The sequence below is a fragment of the Acinonyx jubatus genome, chromosome D4 (genome assembly GCF_027475565.1).
Source record: "Acinonyx jubatus isolate Ajub_Pintada_27869175 chromosome D4, VMU_Ajub_asm_v1.0, whole genome shotgun sequence".
NCBI lineage: Eukaryota > Metazoa > Chordata > Mammalia > Carnivora > Felidae > Acinonyx > Acinonyx jubatus.
In genome coordinates, this window is record NC_069391.1 from 61,132,751 (window position 1) to 61,153,711 (window position 20,961).

The 20,961-nt window shown below is 41.7% G+C and overlaps 1 long non-coding RNA gene across 9 annotated transcripts in view; it reads right to left on the minus strand.

Annotated features, from left to right (window-relative positions):
- Positions 1 to 20,961, minus strand: part of LOC106985311 (uncharacterized) — a 57,387-nt gene that overhangs the window by 14,297 nt on the left and 22,129 nt on the right. The window contains exons 5-7 of one of the 9 annotated variants that reach the window (XR_008291194.1): positions 10,050 to 10,072; positions 6,992 to 7,062; positions 4,041 to 5,256 (exon numbers count right to left, since the gene is read on the minus strand). The exons of 3 other annotated variants lie outside the window; for them this stretch is intronic. This is a non-coding gene — a long non-coding RNA (uncharacterized LOC106985311). Of the gene's footprint in view, positions 1 to 4,040; positions 5,257 to 6,991; positions 7,063 to 10,049; positions 10,073 to 16,528; positions 16,782 to 16,812; positions 19,728 to 20,961 lie in introns of those variants that run through there. 5 more of the 9 variants (XR_003416542.2, XR_003416545.2, XR_003416547.2 and 2 more) reach the window with 5 other exon arrangements.

Consider the following 20,961-nt stretch of genomic DNA (forward strand, 5'->3'; position numbering starts at 1 on the left):
TTAATTTGTTTATTTTTCTTTATATTTTGTATTTTCTTTATTATTTTATGTTATATGACAATATTATAATAATTTTATATGAATATTTTTGGGTTGTGAAACGAATCTGAGTTTTCATTATTTCTTATGGGGAAATTCACATTAATATACAAGTGCTTTGGATTATAAGACTGTTTCTGGAACAAATTATGCTCCCAAACCAAGTGAGCTGTATTTAGTTAAGGCCCATGTTCACATTACATTACTTGTACTTGTTATAAACTGGTGTAGGGATACCTGGGTGGCTCAGTTGGTTGAGTGTCCAATTCTAGATTTCAGCTCAGGTCATGATCCTAGAGTGGTGGGCTCCACGCTTAGTGTGCAGCCTGCTGAAGATTATCTCTCTCTCTCTCTCTTTCTCTTCTCTCTCTGTCTCTCTCTCTTTGGGCACCAGGACGTTCAGTCTGTTGAGCATCCGACATTGACATTGAACTTGCTGCTGCCAGAGCAGAGCCTGCTTTGGATCCTCTGTCCCCCTCTCTCTGCCCATTCCCCGCTAATGCGTGCATGCCCTCTCTCAAAAATAAATACTAAAAAAAAAAAAAAGTCTCTCTCTCTCTCTCTCTCCCCCTCTGCCTACTCTCTATCTCATCTAAAATCTCTATCTAAAAATGAAAAAAAGATGGGGCGCCTGGGTGGCGCAGTCGGTTAAGCGTCCGACTTCAGCCAGGTCACAATCTCGCAGTCCGTGAGTTCGAGCCCCGCGTCAGGCTCTGGGCTGATGGCTCAGGGCCTGGAGCCTGTTTCCGATTCTGTGTCTCCCTCTCTCTCTGCCCCTCCCCGTTCATGCTCTGTCTCTCTCTGTCCCAAAAAAAAAATAAATAAACGTTGAAAAAAAATTTTTTTTTAAATAAAATAAAAATAAATAAATAAAAATGAAAAAAAGAATTTTAAATAAAAATAAATAAATAAATTGGTCTGATGCCTTCTTAATTAACTTGAATGCTATCTTACAAACTTATTTAGATGAGCCATCATAAAGAAATTCTCAAAACTTTCTAAGGAAATAGATATTTATCAAATTATAAAAATAATATAATCTATTTTAATTTTAAATTAAGTATTCAACAGGTATTATCATGTTAAAAACTATAAAATGATATACATGGAGGGGCGCCTGGGTGGCTCAGTCGGTTAACCGTCCGACTTCGGCTCAGGTCATGATCTCGCGGTCCATGAGTTCCAGCCCCGCGTTGGGCTCTGTGCTGACTGCTCAGGGCCTGGAGCCTGTTTCAGATTCTGTGTCTCCCTCTCTCTCTCTGACCCTCCCCCGTTCATGCTCTGCCTCTCTCTGTCTCAAAAATAAATAAACGTTAAAAAATTTTGAAAAAATGATATACATGGGCAATATATAGTCTGGTTGTTTCCTCTGAACTCTACAGTCTTGCTATGTGTACCCAGTTCCCATTTCAACATCACCAATCAATTCCTTCACCTCTATTACTAGTTTCTTCTGTGTTCTCCCAGAATTCTAATATACATATATATGCATACACTTACATATTGGAACTATATAATGGTTGCTACACTTACTTTTTTTTGACAATGAAACTTTAAAAAATTTTTTTTAAGTTTTATGTATTTATTTTGAGAGAGACAAAGACATCATGAGTGAGAATGGGGCAGAGAGACAGAGGGAGAGAGAGAATCCCAATCAGGCTCTGTGCTGCCTGTGCAGGGCCCCGTGCAGGTCTTGAACTCACAAAACAAGATCAGGACCTTAGCCAAAATCAAGACTTGGACGCTTAACCGACTGAGCTACCCAGGTGCCACCAAACATTTTTTTTAATAGGATAAAATTCTTTATTTTTTTTTAAGTTTATTGATTTTTGAGAGAAAGTGAGTGGGGGAGGGGCAGGGAGCTGAGGAGAGAGAGAATCCCAAGCAGGCTCCATGCTGTCAGCGCAGAGCCCAACGCAGGGCTCAGTCTCACAAACATTAGATCACAACCTGAGCTGAAATCAAGAGTTGGGCTCACAACCCACTGAGCCACTCAAGGGCGCCAACAATGAAAATTGTTCAAATTACAAACTCAATTCCTTGAGTATATTTCAAAAGATGTAATATTTTTCTTCATTATAAATTTAAAAAGTTAGAAATTAACTTCAAATAAATAAGGAAATAGCAAATTACTTTAAAAGTCACAATCATATATACATTGTATCCTAGAAAAGAGGGACAAGTCAGGTTCCACTCACTTTCATGAGTTTCATCAAATACTGGACCTATTCAAGGGTGGAGAGAAAAGGCAAATTTCAAAAAGTAGAGTATGTTATTAAATGAGGCATTTGCAATATGCTTTCTTAAGAGCATCAGGTGAAGCCTATGTTTTCTAAACTAAATCTAGGAAGTAGAATCAATCTGTCCTCTAAGACTGCTCACTGGTTAATGAATGAAAAAACAAGATTTAAAAACAACAACAAGACACCGGACACACTGCCAAAAAAGAAAAGTTAAACACTAAGATGTCCCAGATTATTCTCCAGATACAAACCAGTGGGCAGTTTCAAAAACTGGAGCCAAGAATTAGTCTGTTAAAAAGTCATCATGAGCACACCTTACTTTTAAACATACAAATTTTTTGTAGTAATAAAAACCAAAACTAATTCTAATCACTTTTCTGACATTACTCAACTATAACTAGTCTTTAAACTGAATTGGGAGGAGGAAGCAGGCCACGCCTCTTGGGCCTTGGACCTTTTCTCTCACACAAGTGCATATGGGTGAGTCCAGAGCATTTGTCATGATTGCTGTCAAGCAAGGCTGAGAGATTCACCTGGTAAAGAAAAATGAGCCTGTTTAGATAAGGTAGTTTCTTACACAGACAACAATACAAAGATCAGCAAAGGTGCCAATTCACTGTGTCCCTTGCCCCATCGGATGCCAAAACAGAAGACGTCAGATAACAATGCAACATGGGCAATGGGGAGCTCTGTTTCTGATAAGCCAATGTCATACTCAGCAGTTTGGAGTATTATAGTATACATCTATACCCTATAGCATACATCTACCCTGAAGTAGGGGGAAGAGGGGAATTTCGAGGCAGAAACACTTATATCTCACTAGAACCTGGAAGGTAATGAGAAATTGTCTCATCACAGCCTCAAGGGAAGATAAAGAGGTGGGTAAGAAATGGCCATGTTCCTCACAAGCCTGCCATTCTCTCCTGTTATGGGGCACTCTACCAAAACTTAAATGAACTGAGCATAAGCCTTGTCTATGGTCTTGTCTGAATGAATACACAAAAGGACACTTGCACGGAGCAGTTACCATATAACTCTACCTCCTAACCTTTCACATCACCAACCAAGCTCTTTTTACAATATAGGCCACCCCACCAGATATCCTAATAGGCAATGGAGATTCAACAATCAGTTAAATTCAGAGCAGGTGCAATAGTATGTAAATAGAATGAGGTTAAAGGAAATCCAATCAATGTCCAGAAAGTTGATCTTATTCTGTTGTCTTGAGTGCAGACTGTTAACTCTTGGAGTCAGAAGCTACTGGGACATTTCTGAAAGTTCTTAGATTAATATTTCCCACTGGCCATCCATCACGTTGAGGCTGGTAGTGGCCATCTCCATTAAATTGGCCAGATATGGGGTGCCTGGGTGGCTTAGCCAGTTAAGCATCTGACTCTTGATTCCAGCTCAGGTCATGATCTCATAGTTCATGAGATAGAGCCCCTCCTGGGGCTCTGTGCTGACAGTGCAGAACCTTCTTGGGATTCCCTCTCTCTCTCTCTCTCTCTCTGCCCCTCCCCTGCTCATGTGCACACACGCAACATACTGTCTCAAAATAAATAAACATATTTTTAAAATAATAAAATAAATTGGCCAGCTGCTCTGTAGACAAGAACTGAGAGAGATTAATTATTCCTTGCTAACCCCAAGTCTCCCCAGCAGCCAAGATTGTTGTTGTGCTGCTATAGCCATATGCTCAGTATTAGTCCCCACAGCAATAATGTCACCCTTTTACCAGTGCTCCCATGTCTCACTCACACCATATGTCCAGAATCATTTCCAGGTGGCTCAGCAGTTTCTTTCTTGTCCAACATGTAACACCCTAGAACACCTCCCATCCTCTGGGCCAGACTAGGAGCACTTTAGAGTTGTCATTCCATATCCATGATCATTATCATCATCCATAACAGTCCAAATCCAGGAAACTTAGTTTGGGAGCAAAACAAAACACCAAGTTAGATTCTTCCACTCCCTGGCTCTTCTTTTATATTCACAAACCCCAGTACCCCAGTTTCCCAGGAAGTAGACATGGAAGCGGCGGGGGGTGGGGGGGGACAAAGAATAAGAAGATTAATTACATAGTCCATTTGCCAAGACCAGTGCCCCAGATTATGTGTCCTTGAGTTCCACTTGCTACTTAAGTGTGTAGTTAGCAGTTTGGGCATGTGTGCCAGGCTTCCTTGGTCTCAGGTGCTAAAATCACAACAGCTTATTTTCACGCCCAGTCTTGACTTGTAAATGGATTGCGATTCCCTCTGTGATAGTATATCCATGTGGCTACAGTCCTTACTTGGGAAGTTCAGGCCAAATCAGCTTGTTGATTGCATTTCTGTTTATCCTCCAACAGTCCTTTCCCATAGGCATCCACATGGGTTGTGAACAGAAGGCATGGGTCTTGTGCATTCTTCTGCCATAATGTTTGTCCCCACCAAGTCTGAGACTTGATCATCTAATTTTCCTACTGCCATGTCCCAGACTATACTGCAAGCCTACTGACTAATGTCATGAGTCAATGAAAACGTAACATTTGGGAGGTGTTTTTAGAGCAAGCACCACAACTCACATCTATACCCAATGAGCAGAGTTCCCTTTTCCATGCATAGTTTTCATTTTTTCTCATTTGTTTATTTATATTTGGAGAAAGGGACAGGCAACATGAACAGTGGAGGGACAGAGAAAGAGACAGAGAGAATCCCAAGTAAGATCCACACTGTCAGAGCATAGCCCAATGCGGGGCTTGAACTCACAAACCGCAAGATCATGACCTGAGTTGAAACCAAAAGTCATACACTTAACTGACTGAGCCACCCAGGCGCCCCTCATTAGTTTTCTTTAGAGCTGCACAACTACAATGTCATAGTACAATCCTGTTGGGGTGGGGGAGACCCAAACTACCCACCAGATTCAAATGACTCACCAGGAGAATGGAAAACACTCACCATGTAGTTAGTCATACTCACAGCTAAACTTGTATCTTTTTTTGAAAGGATACAAAAAAAAAGTCAGCAAATGGAAAAGGCACATGGGGCAAAGTCTGGAGGAAATCACGCATAAGCTTCCAAAAGTTCTCTCCCAGCACAGTCACACAGGACATGCTTATTTCCGCCATCAACAAGTTGTGACAACACATATGAAATGTTGTCTACGAGGGAAGCTCATTAGACACTCCATGCCCAAGGTTTTTATTGGGGGCTGGTCATGTAGGCACCCTGCCTAAAGATTCCCAGAAGGAAAGCAGGTATTCAGCATAAACCACATTGGTTGCACAGACATTTTAGGTACAGTAAGTCATTCTTATCAGCTCTGCAAATAATGGGAACCCTCCCAAATCACAATTCTCAGACAACTAGCCTAAGGCCAACCTTGTAAGCAGGACTTGCTAAGAATAAGCAGGCTTTGGCCCTTGGCCAAGGCATCTTTACAGCAAAAGTATCTCAAGTAGGACCTTGAGAGCAACCTGCAATATTGATCTCAATTATGCCCTAAATTTAGGGGTCCTTTAGTAAGTCAATTGAAATAAATAAACCATATATATATCTGAGAAAGCCAAATGGCTTCATCCTTGAGTTTCTGTTTTTAAAACTTTTTATTTTTTTTTTAACTTGGCCCAAGGCATCAATTCAGGCACAGCCAGTAAATTGAAGCTGACCTGAAAGTCTTCCAGGGCTGAGGCATTGCATGATAAGCAAGGGCAAACAGACAAGGAGTACAGTCTCAGAGGGTGCATGTGGTATGCATAGAAGCAAGAGGTTTTCCACTCCTGCGGCATGCCCAGCAGGACATACATCAGCCAGGCAATACAGGTTAACAGGGCACCCAGTGTGGCCTTCCACTATGGGGCCTCCCACCCTAGGTTCTTAGTCTAGTCCAAATTGTGCAGTTCAGTCTATGGTTTCAAGAGGGACTACTTGAGGCAGTCAGTTCCAAATAGTTTTATATGTCTATAATATCAGTTCAATCATGTGGACATCAGTAGGTATTTTGCAGGAAAGTGCTGGTATTGGGGTCACCCCCTGCCATCTCATGGTCAGTGCTAGTCAGGTTTGAGGCTAGGCTCAACAAGTGAGAATTCAAAGTGCTTACAGCTTGAAAAGGCACACAGTGAGTTTTCCTTTAGGAAGAGGGCAAAGCTTGCAGGAACACTTCTGAAAAGCAAAAATCATTAATGCCCTTCCCCCTCCCCACTCCCCAGATGCTGGAATTTTTTTTTTCTTCCTCATTACAAACTATGTTGTGTCCTTTTTAGCGATCATAACATTTTTTTAATCAACCCCTACTCTCATCTAGATCTTTCATCTGGAAGCGTTGTATGCAAGAAACACAAAAGTATTTTCACAAAATCATTTTTATATAATTTAACTAGAAAGAACCAGAAAGACATCATATTCAGAATTGTCTAGAATGAAATTTTGAATTAAAAACAATTTTTTTCATGAGTTTACATAACTTCCCATTCTTTTGTCCTGATTGTTTATCTAAGGAGCAACCTAGAAAAGATCACTCCCTTTGTCGGCTCAGGTCATGATCTCACGGCTTGTGAGTTCAAACACTGAGTTGAGCTCTGTGCTGACAGCTCCAGAGCCTGGAACCTGCTTCAGATTCTGTGTCTCCCTCTCTCTCTTCCTCTCCCCCACTCATGCTCTGTCTCTGTCTCTCTCTAAAACAAATAAGAAACATTAAAAAAATAAAAAATAATCAAACTGCCTTACCATGGTGTATGTACCTGGAGGAAGGTGAGGGAAGTCAGGCTATCAGATCACTGTTGCAAAATGCAACCAATCTGGAAAGCCAAAAACAACAAGTCAACAACAGTGAAACAGCCCTGAGATGGGGTCCAGGGTTTCATCTGTCAGTAATGGGTAGAGGGGTCACACTCACTATGATGTGCCCAGTTTGCAGCTTTTGTAGGAATCAGAAGTTAGGATCACAATCAGTCTCTGCAGCAGAGATACGGTGCGGATCAGTAGCTCAATTTCAGATGGTCCCATCAGAAATAAGCCATTTTTAGGTCATGATCTTGCAGTCTGTGAGTTTGAGCCATGCATCAGGCTCTGTGCTGACAGCTCAGAGCCTGGAACCTGTTTCGGTTTCTGTGTCTCCCTCTCTCTCTCTGCACCTCGCCCAATCATTCTCTTTCTCTCTCTCTCCCTCTCTCTCAAAAATAAACAAACATTAGAAATAAGCCATTTTCTTTGGGTGTTTGTGACCCAGATGGTATAGACAGCATCCAAGATGTTTCCACAATGTAGCCCACATCTGGGCTGTCCCATCTGCAACTGTCCCAGCATCTGGGTTTTGATTTTTGAACAGGGAAATTTTGTCAGATTTTACGTTGGCAAACCTAGGGGTGGGGTTGAAACAGCCCTATCAAAAGTATCAGGTTTCAGCTTAGAGTCAGGTCTAGGTGATTAGCATTAGGGTACCAAAAGAGCCAGTGGCTCTTCTTCAGCAGTAGCAAAGCTGGGATGCTGCAAGGCTAGACTACTATGTACCAGGTCCAACTGCCAAGCAAGGCTTTGTTACACCCTTTTTATCTTATCAGGCTTAGAGTCCAAATACACCCACTCAAAAATATGCACAACACTTTGGAAAATGATCAGCTTTTATGGGTCAGAACATCTGATTTGACAAAAGCTCATCGGCATCTAAAACTCTGGTTTGTAAACTTCGTAAGTGTATTTCACCTGAAGAGTACCTCTCTTTTCATGCTTTTGCCTTTTCTCCAGAGGTTCCAATAGGCAAAAAATATAGTAAATATCATCAGTTATGGAGATTTACTTGGGTTTTGATACTTAAAATTTTTTATTTCAACCCACCCACCAGTGGCAAAAAAGCAGGGTTTTTTGCAGGTTTCCTTGATTGGGATGATCCCTCTAGCACTTATGAAATTATAAGCATAACATTTTACATCAATTTTTATTCTATACTCAGATGCAATAGCCAGAAAACACAAATCTCCTTTTTTTAAAAAATATAACTTATTCTCAAGTTAGCTAACATACAGTGTATATACAGTGTGCTCTTGGCTTCAGGAGTAGATTCCCATGATTCATCATCTACATACAGCACCCAGTGCTCATCCCACCTCAATGCCCATCGCCCATTTCCCCTCTCCCCTGTTGCCCCATCAACCAGTTTTTTCTCTGTATTTAAGAGTCTCTTATGGTTTGCCTCCCTCTCTGTTTGACACTATTTTTTCCCCTTCCCTCCCCCATGGTGTTCTGCTAAGTTTCTCAAATTCCACATCTGAGTGAAAACATATGATATCTGTCTTTCTCTGACTTATCTCACTTAGCATAATACCCTCCAGTTCCATATCCATGTCGTTGTAAATGGCAAGATTTCATTCTCATTGCCAAGTAGTATTCCATTGTATATATAAACCACATCTTCTTCTTTATTGATTCATCGGTTGATGGACATTTGGGCTCTTTCCATAATTTGGCTATTATTGAAAGCACTGCTATAAACATAGTGGTACATGTGCCCCTATGAATCGGCACTCCTGTATCTTTTCGATAAATTCCTAGTAGTGCTATTGCTGGGTCATATGATAGCTCTATTTTTAATTTTATGAGGAACTTCCACAGTTTTCCAGAGAGGCTGCACCAGTTTGCATTCCCACCAACAGTGCAAGAAAGTTGCCATTTCTCCACATCCTCACCAACATCTGTTGTTTCCAGAGTTGTTAATTTTAGCCACTCTGATCGGTGTGAGGTGGTATCTCAATGTGGTTTTGATTTGTATTTCCCTGATGATGAGTGATGTTGAGCATCTTTTCATGTGTCTGTTGGCCATCTGGATGTCTTCTTTGGAAAAGCATCTATTTATGTCTTCTGCCCATTTCTTCAGGGGATTATTTGTTTTTCAGGTATTGGGTTTGGTAAGTTCTTTATAGATTTTGGATACTAACCCTTTATCTGGTATGTCATTTGAAAATATCTTCTCCCAATCCGTTGGTTGCCTTTTAGTTTTGTTGATTGTTTCTTTTGCAGTACAAAACCTTTTATCTTGATAAGGTCCCAATAGTTCATTTTTGCTTTTATTTCCCTTGGCTTTGGAGACATGTCAAGTAAGAAGTTGCTGTGGCTGAGGTCAAAGAGGTTGTTCTCTAGGGTTTTTATGGTTTCCTGTCTCACATATAGGTCTTCCATTCATTTTTAGTTTATTTTTGTGCATGGTGTAAGAAAGTGGTCTGGTTTCACTCTTCTGCATGTTGCTGAATGTTCTGCATGTTCTGCATGTTCTCCCAGCACCATTTGCTAAAGAGACTGTCCTTTTTCCATTGGATACTGTTTCCTGCTTTGTAAAAGATTAGTTGGCCATACATTTGTGGGTCCAATTCTGGGTTCTCTGTTCTATTCCCCTGTTCTATGTGTCTGTTTTTGTGCTGATACCATACTGTCTTGATGATTATAGTTTTGTAGTAGAGGCTGAAGTCCAGGATAACACAAAGCTTTTTTTTTTTTTTTTTTAAATATGCCCCCCACCCTTTTAAATGAAATTTTTTCCAACCCTCTACCAGTGAACTTAAAATTTAGGGTTAACATTACAGGTACCAAGGAAGAATCAGCTAGAATGGAGATGGAAGGTATGACTAATATAATAGTGATAGCAACTAAGCTGAAGAAACGGCTGAAGTGTTTTTTTTCCCTCCCCACTCCCCTCTGGTTTGCTTTACTCCAGCCCTAGGAATTGATCTAACATTTTTTCCTCCCACTTGGAGAAACACCAAACTTTTAATATTTTTGGCCTACCTAGGCTCACCTTTGGTAATTTTCCACTCCCACCTAGAGGAGAGAACAAAAAACAAAAAGGTGTCATCAAATTGCACCTTTTCCCCCCCTCGCTTTAGTTAGCACAGCAAAAAACACTCAGGAGACCCAGCTTGCTGGATCTAAGTGGGAGGATTATCCTGGATTATCCATGTTGGCCCTACATGTAATTACAAGTATCCTTAGAAAAAGAGAGGAGGGAGATTTGACTAGAAAAGGAAGTAGAAGATATGATGAAGGAAGCAAGAGGTTGGAATGATTGTGAGGAAGGGGTCATGAGCCCAAGAATGAGGAGACTCTGCAAAAACTGGAAAAGACAAGGAAACAGATACTCCCTTAGAGCCTCTGGAGGGTGTACGGCCCTTCCAACATCTTGATTTCAGCCTACTGAAATCCATTTTCAACTTATGGCTCTCAGAACTGTAAGGCAATAAATTTGGGTTATTTTAAGCCACAACTCAGTTTGGCTTAAACAAATTACTAAGTTTGTGGTAATTTCTTATAGCAACAACAGGAAACGAATACACTGAGTTTACTTCTTTCCCAGATATATCATTTCCATTTTATAATGCATGATTACTAGGCAATACTCATTTTGTTGGTGTTTTCATTTTTACTTCATTCCAGAATGGGCATGTCAGAATATAACAACACCTGTTATGGCTTAGTTAGCTTCTCAGTGTCCACCCACACTCAGTAACAAGCCAATAACTGCCCCTCAAATGGAGTATACCAGGCAGCAGTTTCAAGCAAATTCTGTGTCAAAAACCCAAGCGGACACTACTGCCTAGTGTCACAGGCTCCAGGCTACATAACTGTTAATCACTGACACATATAGCTCAAAAGGTTAGAACAAAGCAGTCCAAGCTGAAGGGCAGTCTGTACATTCTGCTGGGTAGTTTCACTACAGTGATCTCCTCATTCACTCTCTTCCCTTCACTCAGCATTCTGTACTGCTCTACTAGTGTCATATAACTAGGCTGAAAGATCCAGCATGCACCTACTTATATACTCGTCCCACGAGTGCTGTTTTATTTGTGGCATTTCCCCAATGGGAACATTCCTTACAATCGAGAGAAGTATTATACATACACACCTGTTCCCACAGTATATTCAGAGGTATCAGTTACAACTACTTGGGTGTGTGAATTGTTTTCTGAATAAAACCTAACATAGATAAGTTTCAATGGCCATAATGGTATGAACTCTTTCACCGCAGATAAGCAGGTCAACTCCTGGCAGGTCTTACAAGTCTGGCATGACATGGTAGCTTCATAAGAACCATACAGTCCTTTACTTTGTGAGAGGCATCATTTTTTCTTCGACTGCAAGAAGGCAGTGTGGAAAATTCACTCACACAGTCCCCAAACATTACTTGTTAAGAAGGCTTTGAGTTTTGTAAGGGTTTATTAGTCACATGTGTGGGCAAGCATCTGCCAATATCACAGAGACAAAACTTTTGATTTGTCAACAGGCATTATTTACACAGTGGAAACTTTGAATATCAGAAATTTTTTTCTCTAACACTTTATAAGCATTCATACTACAATAAAGTAGCATATCATTCAAATTATACATTTTCACAATGATACATTGAATTGGCTCAGAGCCCTCACTCGTGTCACTTAATCCAACACACAGTCTATTAACAGGTATGGCAGTGGGAGGAGGCTTTCCTCACTCTTGTCCACCACTTAGACAAAAGCATACACTACCAGATCGCAGGGAGTCTTATGATATGGCCCAAGAGGCTCTTTCTTCCAAAAAGACTTCCTAACCTTAGAAGCCCCAGGTTGGATGCCAAATGTGTCAAGTAAGGCTGACAGGATGTAAGGTCATTAGAGAACTAGCATAGAGTGGTTCCTCCTACAACTGCAAAAATATATTTTAATTTTTAATTTTATTTAAATGTTGCTTTTAGTCTAATGATAATGGTGCAGAAAGTGGTCTGGAGGTATGTTCAGACCAGTACTCACCTGCAGCTATTCTGTAGTTCTAGAGGCTCCAAGGCAGCTAACAGTGCTTTGTCAAACACATCCTTTAGGTTTTTCTGTGTGAATACAGAATACTCCACGTATTTCACGGCGTTCAGGTCACAGACCAACATTTCAGCAGTCTGTGTCATGAGAGGTGTCTATGTATCTTTGGCAAGCTTTTCAATAACCGAGAATCACATTTCTGAGATCAATTTTGGTTTCAACAAACTAGAAGTCTTCAGACAATGGAGAATTATCTTAGGTACCCACTTTTCTCTCATATTTTCAGACGAGGGTACTAACTAAAAAAGAAACTAGAAATATGTCTGTTTGTGAATAGCAGAGGGGTTATTCTGTCAAATTTTTCTTGCCTCTGCGATCAAAAAGTCCAAACATGTATGGCTCCCATCAATCACAACTGTGACTGCATAGTTGTCAAAAACCATTGAACATATTCAGACATTAAACTGTTGGATAGGATATCAAGACTTATCTTACCAATAGCACCATCCCTCACAACACAATTGTCTGCATTGCTGAAATATTTTTTAATCCACCTGAAATATTCCAAATTTAATTTTGAACTCAGATTCTCCACCAGACTTTAAGGACCTTGGTGTTTAATCATCCTAAAATTTGCCTAGTAGAAAAGGAGGTGGAAGAAGGGATTAGGCCCAGGAAGCTCTCATGCTTGTGGTGGTGCCAATGCCATGAGACCATGTGCCAATGCCAAAAAGCACTGCAAAAAAGTCTTCAATAGTAGAAGGGGTAATGGTCAGCCAGAGGCTCACTCCACCAGACAACAGGAATAGAGGACACGGTGGAAACTGCCCTATGGTCTCTGCCTTCCCTAGCTCTGACACTTCCAGAATCTGGTATTCAGAAACTGTTCTGAGGTCTTTTCTTACACCTCCATCCCACCCATCACAGCCGGACAGCAATTTTCTGGAAGGGCAGGTCAAGACTGTAGCTAAAAAGGCGAGTGGGCCTTTTTTAAAAATTATTTTAATGTTTATTTATTTTTGAGAGCGAGAGAGAGGGAGACAGACAGACTGTGAACAGGGGAAGGGCAGGGAGAGGGAGACAGAATCTGAAGCAGTCTCCAGGCTCTGAGCTGTCAGCACAGACCCCGATGCTGGACTCAAACCCACAAACTGCAAGATCATGACCTGAGCTGAAGTCGGATGCTTAACTGACTGAGCCACCCAGGTGCCCCTTGAAATGGAGCATTCAGCTGAGCCAACCTGTACTTCTGACCTACAGAACTAGGAGGTAGTAAATGTGTATTGTTTTAAAACAAATAAAAGTAAAAAGGCGAGTGAGTTACAGAGGCAGTAAAAAGGCTGTCAGTTACAGAGACATTCCCCAAGAAGCCAGTGTACTCGCAGGGCCAGTAAAGGTACCAAAGGATGTACTGCTGGACCGTCAACCGCAGCGGTGAGCACCAGCCCCACTTGGAGCCGCGTGAACCTCCATGGCCTAGAGGGTTCCTGTCACGTTCCTCCCTCCAACTCCAAGCTGCGCACTTCACTTGGGCAAGCGCCACCTTCTCGTAACTTCCGGCCCCCTGAGGCCTAGGAAGTCTTGGCTCTGGGAGGCTGAGGAGAGAGCGGAGAGGACAGGAACCGACGCGAAGGGGGCGGCCGGACGCAGCCCACCCCCCTGACTCCCCACTGTTGGGCACAACCAGACTAGAGTCCCTGCGTCTACCTGGCCTATCGGCCTATCGCAACCAGATGGGGAGAGTGGGGGCGCCAGAGGCTGCGACGTCAGAGCCGCCGTCGTGGGCGGAGCCGCGGCGACAGAGCCTGGAGCCCGGCGTCTCTTATGGCGTCGCCTTGTCGCCTTCCACTTACGGTCTTCTTGCCAGGGAAGACCTGGGTTCTGCCATCCCCTTACCCCCGACTTTGTAGCAAAGGCCTCCGTTCGCGAAATTGCTCTGAATTTGCGCCAGTAACGCGAGACCTCGGAGAACGTCCCGCCCCCACTGGTGGAGATTTTAGAGGGCGAGGCACGAATGGGAAATGGGGACTCCAGGTTTGGCAGGAGCACGGCGGCTGAACCAACTTCGGCCTGCATTGGCAGAACTAGAACTGTGGGGGCCTCCTGGTCACGGACGATTTACAGCCACCTGTTGTAGCTGAGCATTAAGCTCTGCCCAATCCAAGGTATCCAAAAGACCCGCGCAGACCTTTAGCGGACTGAAACACTTCTTTAAAGAATTTTCATTGTTGCAGCTGGGTCTCGCTGGGGCTTTGACCCAGCCATCTTTCATTAGGTCACTCCATGTACTTATCAGTGGGTTTGGGCTGAGACCAATTGCTTCGTTTTTATTGAAAATTATGTTACACGTTGACTGGCATGTCCTCTTGATGTCAGCTTCTTGAGTAATTAAGGGTCTTGGTGGTCTCAATCCTAGGCAAGTGCTCCTAACACAGGTTTGCCAGATTTACTTGGTTGTAAAGACATTGTGGAAATATAACTAAATCAAAAATAGTGGGAATATTAGAAGTAAAAAATATGGTTTGCTCTCTACTCTTCTCACACTTAGAAAATTTCTGAGATGTGCCCTCCTTCTGTGCTTAATTGGGTGTATTATTTAGTAAGGTGTAGAAGACCCCCATCTCATTAGGGGTTAAGGTGACATGGTAGAACTTATATAGGGCTTGTGATTTGCCAGATACTGTTCTAGGTGCTCTGCAGGTATTAGCACCTTTTATCTTCAGTGAAGTATTATCCAGTGAAGTACACGCTATTATTCCCAATTTACAGACAGATTGTTGCCTGGTGAGATTAATTTGCTCACAGTCACATGGAGCCAGCGTCTGCCCTTTTAAGTAGTATTCTTTACGCTTGGTGTAATGGGAAATGACTGGAAGTCTGGGGGCCTATTCCAGACCCATCCCCACTATTTACCAGTTGTGTAATGTTTATAAGTTACAACTGCTCAACTAAGTATAACTGAGTCTCAGTTTTTTCACCTTAAGACTGAAGGTGCTAAATCAGTTGTGTTGACCTCCCTGAGTTGTTATGCACTCCAAACACAACGTTTTTTTTAAAATGGGAGCATTTTTAAAGCTATAAAACGCTATATAAAATGTTACATTGTACTTGTTTCACAGTCTTGACTATTGAAGTAGGCCACTTAGGAATACTGACTAAATTATAATCCAAACAACTGCAATATATCCCTGAAGTAGAATTACCATTAAATTTGGATTGTAATTAATATTATTGTCAGAATAATTCATTTAGTTCTGATAATGAACTACAGTTGCAAGGTAGCTGTGATCCTTTTGAAACCTTTATGTGAATGAATTACCTTTGAAATTACCTCAGAGACACTACTTGTAAAAAATGAGTTTCTCAAAAAAAAAAAAAAACAAAACCAAAGCTTTTGGGGGCATCGCTGACATAGTTGATAGAACAGGTGACTCTTGATCTGGAGATTTTAAGTTCAAGCCCCACATTGGCCATTAAAAAAAAAAAGTTTTGAGGTGCCTGGGTGGTCAGTTAAGCATCCAACTTAGTCTCAGATCATGATCTCTCAGTTAGTGGGTTCAAGTCCCACATCGGACTATGTGCTGACATCTCAGAGCCTGGAGCCTGCTTTGGATTCTGTGTGTCTCTCTCTCCCCCTCCCCTTCTCACGCTCTATCTCCCTCTCAAAAATAAACATTAAATTTTATTTTAATTTTTTTAAATGAGTTTTTCAGCGTGCCTTGGGTGGCTTGGTCAGTTGCTGATTGAGTGATTTGTTTTTAATGTTTTGTGTGTGTGTGTGTGTGTGTGTGTGTGTGTGTGTGTGTGTGTTTGGTTTTTTTTTTTTAGAGAGCCTGAATGTGAGTGGGGGAGGGGCAGAACGAGAGGAAGACACAGATCCTGAAGCAGGCTCCAGGCTCTGAGCTGTCAGCATAAATAGCCCAACATGGGGCTTGGACCCACCATGAGGCCATGACTTGAGCCAAAGTCAAAGTCAAAGACGCTTAACCCACTGAGCCACCCCAGGGGGTCCCTAAGTGTCTGACTCTTGATCTCAGCTCAGGTAGTGATCTCATGGGCTCTGTGCTGATGGTGTGGAGCCTGCTTGGGATTCTGTCTCTCCTTCTCTTTGAACCTCCCCTGCCTGTGCTCTCATCCACTCTCTCTCAAAATAAATAAACTTTTAAAAAATGAGTTCTTCGGGACACCTGGGTGGCTCAGTCAGTTGGGCATCCGACTTCAGCTCAGGTCATGATCTCAGTGTTTGTGGGGTTGAGCCTGACGTCGGGCTCTGTGCTGACAGCTCAGAGCCTGGAGCCTCCTTTGGATTCTCTGTCTCCCTCTCTCTTTGCCCCTCCCCCACTCATGCGCACACACGCTTGCTCTCTCTCAAAAATAAACATTTAAAAATAAATAAGTAAATAAATGAACTTTTCAATTGCTCATAATACTAATAGCAAATTACATAATCAGTTTTTGATGTTCTGAAGTCCAGTGGACTCTAGAAAATATAGACATTGAAACAATAATAATAATTTATTTTCAAAAACTATTTTTGGGGCACCTGGGTGGTGCAATCAGTTAAGCATCTGGCTCTTGAGCTTAGCGCAGGTCATGATCTCCTAGTTCATTAGTTCGAGCTCCACATCGGGCTCTGCACTTATGGCACAGAGCCTGCTTGGGATTCTGTCTCTCCTCTCTGCCCCTTCCCCACTTGTGCAGGATTGTCTCTCCTTCTCTCTGCCCCTTTGCTCCTTGTGCACACTCTAAACAAATAAACAAACAAACATTAAGAAAAAAGGAAAAAAAATCAAAACTATTTTTTATTGAAAATAATTTTGCATTGTGTAACCCAAGAAATTCTTTTTCTGAAGCCAGTTTGCACTGGGTTTTGTATTATTTCCAAAGGAGTTGTTGTAACAGTTATGTTACATACATACAAGTATGCCTATGACCACAGTCCCTGCTACTCTGGCTTAGAACTGTGAATGGTAACCCCAACTGACATGTAAAAGTGCTCTGTATCTAGTAGGTGCTCAATAAATGACAGCTTGTTAATAAACTCTGATAGGTTTTAGCATGCAAATATTTTTGTAAATTTTACAGAAGAGTAATGAATTCTCATATTCTGCCATCAGTTGATATATTTTAGTCTTTTTATTCTCTGGAGAAGAAATGACCCCATACATTTTGTTTCCTTTCCTTTTTTTGTTTTTTTTGTTTTTTTTTTTTTTTTTTGCTTCTTTTTTAAAGGTTAGCTGCTGTTTTTGTGAGCATGTAGTTCTGTATTTCTTGTGGTCCCCTGATGAATTATGAGCAGGTATTACCATAATAGGTTACAGTGACTGAGCCACTCACTATGTGAGACTGCATGCTTCAGATTTTATTATTGTCAGCAAAAAATGAGGGCAAATGAAGAATGCTGGGATACAAATGTAAAACATCACTGTCTTCCTTTTGTATTAGTTTTTATTTTCCCTGTGTCTTCTCCTTGATTTTCTCCCTGCTCTTAATTGGGATGTCAAGGTAGTTAAGGAACTAAGATAGATTTGAGGAAAACATGCTTTTGATCTGAGAAGATTCTTTTCATTAAATCCACCATAATATACATACAACTAAAGAACCAGTGCATTTAATTTCTAAACATTTTCAAGAGTCACTATCAAAATTCAACACATCCTGATAGTTTTTGATGTTTCTAGAAAAATAGAACTTTGAGACTCTAATTGGTTTCGTAAAAATCTCCACCTATGAGGAACTTCCTTCCAGCCCTATTTACCATTAACTACCATATTCTTGGAATAGGATTCTTTGAGGTTAATATTAGAATACTTTCACTGTAGTTAAGCCAAGACAGACTAAATACTTAGCTAGTAAAATTACGTTCCAATTTTATTCCAAAGCCCTCATTCATTTTCCCCCAGTTTTACTGAGATATAATCAACATAGAACACTGTATTCCTTTAAGATGTACAACATAATGATTTGACATATGTATATACTGTGAAATGATTACCTCACTTTTTAAGTTTTTGTTTTTTTGTTTTTTTTGGGTTTTTTTTAAGAGAGAGGGAGAGAACAAGCAGGGAAGGGGTAGAGAGAAAGGGAGAGAGAGGATCCCAAGCAGGCTCCGGACTATCAGTGCAGAGCCTAACGTGGGGCTTGAACTCACAAACCATGAGAATATAACCTGAGCCAAAACCAAGAGTCCGATGCTTAACTGACTGAGCCACCCAGGTGCCCTACCTCACTTATTTTTATTTTATTTTTGCCAAGATGGTTTTCAGAAATCCTACGGCATGCAAACTTGTTCATCCTGTGAATTTCCAGGAGTAAATGTTCAGAAATAACTGCTACATTGTAGATATTCAGAAGAATGTTATATATAACCCAGGGGGTATTATTAGGTTAAGTGCTAAGAATAACAAATAAATGCATTTATTTGGGTGAGTGAAAGCTCTGTGAAGGTCCAGGTTTTAGGTTTGTTTCATGTTCGTGTAAACAGTTTCTCTCTCAAGTGAAGAAAAGTGCAATAAGAAATTTGCAGAGCTCTATTTGAGCATGATCCAAATTATCCTTTAAAAACTGCTGCTACTGAGGAGTACCTCAGTCAGTTAAGTGTCTGGCTTTTGATTTTGGTTCAGGTCATGATCTCGGTTTGTAAGTTTGAGCCCTGCATCAGGTTCTGCACTGACAGTGTGGAGCCTGCTTGGGATTCCCACTCTCCATCTCTCTCTGCCTCTCCCCTGCTCTCTCTCTCAAAATAAATAAATAAAATAAACTTTAATAAAAAAATAAAGACTGTTTGGTGGGCAATGTAAGCTTTTGAAATGGGTACTTTTAAGAATGAAAGAGGCTTTATTTTTAAATTCAAGTATAATTTAGTAATAGTGTTGCTAGGCATTCTTTTCTTTGCCCCCTGTATAATGGTTCTTCAAGTATCTGGATAAGGTAAAACCCTTTCTAAACCAATCACCTCTAACAAGTATTGGGTATTCATCTTTCTGCCACAAGAAATCTCTATTTAGTCTTCGGACCTAGCCACCTGTCCTTATTTATTTCCAGCTCAATACCTATGACTTCATCATAATAGGTGTCTTTTTTGCTCACCTCAAGCTTGCCCACTCTTGGAACATCCATCCCTCTTGCTGTCTGGAATGCCCACCTCACAGGGATCCTATTGGCATTCTTCTCTGCTAGATCTTATTTGCCATTCTTTTTCCATCACACTGCAATATTATCAACTAATATGTGTTTTTTTCCAAACCTCACACATGGAGTACATCTGGAAAAGGACTCCCATTCTGTGATGTGCAGAAGAAAGGTCCAAACGACCTCACTCCCAAAGCTGACAGCTGGTGGCAGATGCCAACTGGAAGTTCAGCTGGGGCTGTTGCCCAAAGGTTTCAGTTCTCCTCCATATGGCCTTATCTAAGCTTCCTTGCTGCAGCAGCTGAGACCCAACCAGGAGAGTTCAAAGAGGACAGGCTTTGAGGTGGTGTTCCATTGCAGCTAATGTCAAACGTATTTTTTTGATAGAACAATCAGATATGAGTTGTTTGGTTCAGAAATGCATAATACCAGGGCAGCTCCAAGAGAAAAATACTGTTTGATAAAACTGCTAAAACTAAACATCAAAGGAAAATGTATACCTTATTTTGAAATGCGCTTTAACAAAGTAGCCCGAGGAAAGAATGTAAAGAAACTTCTACCTTGAAAAGGGAAAGGTCGGTTAGTTACTCCAGTCCTATGATGGGTTGGTAATCAAGGACCTTGAGGAAAGGACAATCTGAGCTGAAGGGCTTAGGTCTAAAAACACAAATGGGGGTCAGTTTAATAGTCTTCAGGGACAAAGGGATGATCCATTTATACAGGAGGGAGACATGTACTGTCTTAAGACCAAGATAGCCTACCAGAAAGGTGAAGTGGAATAAGGCCCATGGATGTCCACAAATGAAGAAGGGTTCTAAATGACCAGTGAATGGTGAAAGTTCTCCTGGTGGGGAGATATTTTGGTTGTAGACACTGTAAAGTATTGACCCCAGAAGGGAAAGGTGGAAAAGCTGGCCAAAGGGTCTGGGGAATATCCCAGAAGAACTAACTCTCTGGGGATGGTGGTTTCAGAAAAAGAGGGGCCCATGGGGCGAAGGACAGGGCTGGGTCTGGCATCTAGTGACATCTGCATGCACAAATATTCAACTGGTCAGGACTACCAACTCTGGTCCTCCAGAGAGCTGCAAGCTGAGACAGCAAAAGTCCAACAGGGCTGGGTAAGATGTCAGTGTCTGCAGCTCACTCAAGGTGACAATGGGCATATCACAGCAAACCTAAGAGGAACTGTCTGTGTTCCAGTGGTCTCCATACCTCTTAGCTGCCTGGTTCCAGACCCTCCACCAACACTGTGTGCTGGGAAAGACAGTTACTCCTCCAGGACCTTGGAAGAGAAAGGAGCAGAAGAAAGGTGGCACAGTACAGTACTAAGGGTACCACTTGAGAAATTTTTCCACCAAGGTGGCAGTAGATTGCCTACATGTAGACAGAAAGACCTGGATGCCAATGGTCCTGCTTCTTAGGGCCTCATGTGACCTGCTAGGTTTGAGGTGCTTCACATGAGCTTGCATCTACTGGTGAAAGTGAGCACCATTAGGCCAGGCCCTACATCACTTTGGTCAACTGTTTGTCTGACCTAAGTTCTCTAGGCTTCTTCCACACAGCACCTGAACTAAAGCCACAGACACTGAAGCATCCTACTTCCTTGTTAGACTGACCGGTCATCACACAGCTGGAAAATACAAGTTGGAAATGACACCTAGTCCCCTGTGGGATTCCTGTAGGGTGGGAACCAGCTGGAGTCAATGCACCCCACTTAGTAATAAATTCCCACACCATAGCATAGGGCCTTCCAGAGCAGTGACCTTAGAGGTGTGAGTTCCCACCCACCAGCTG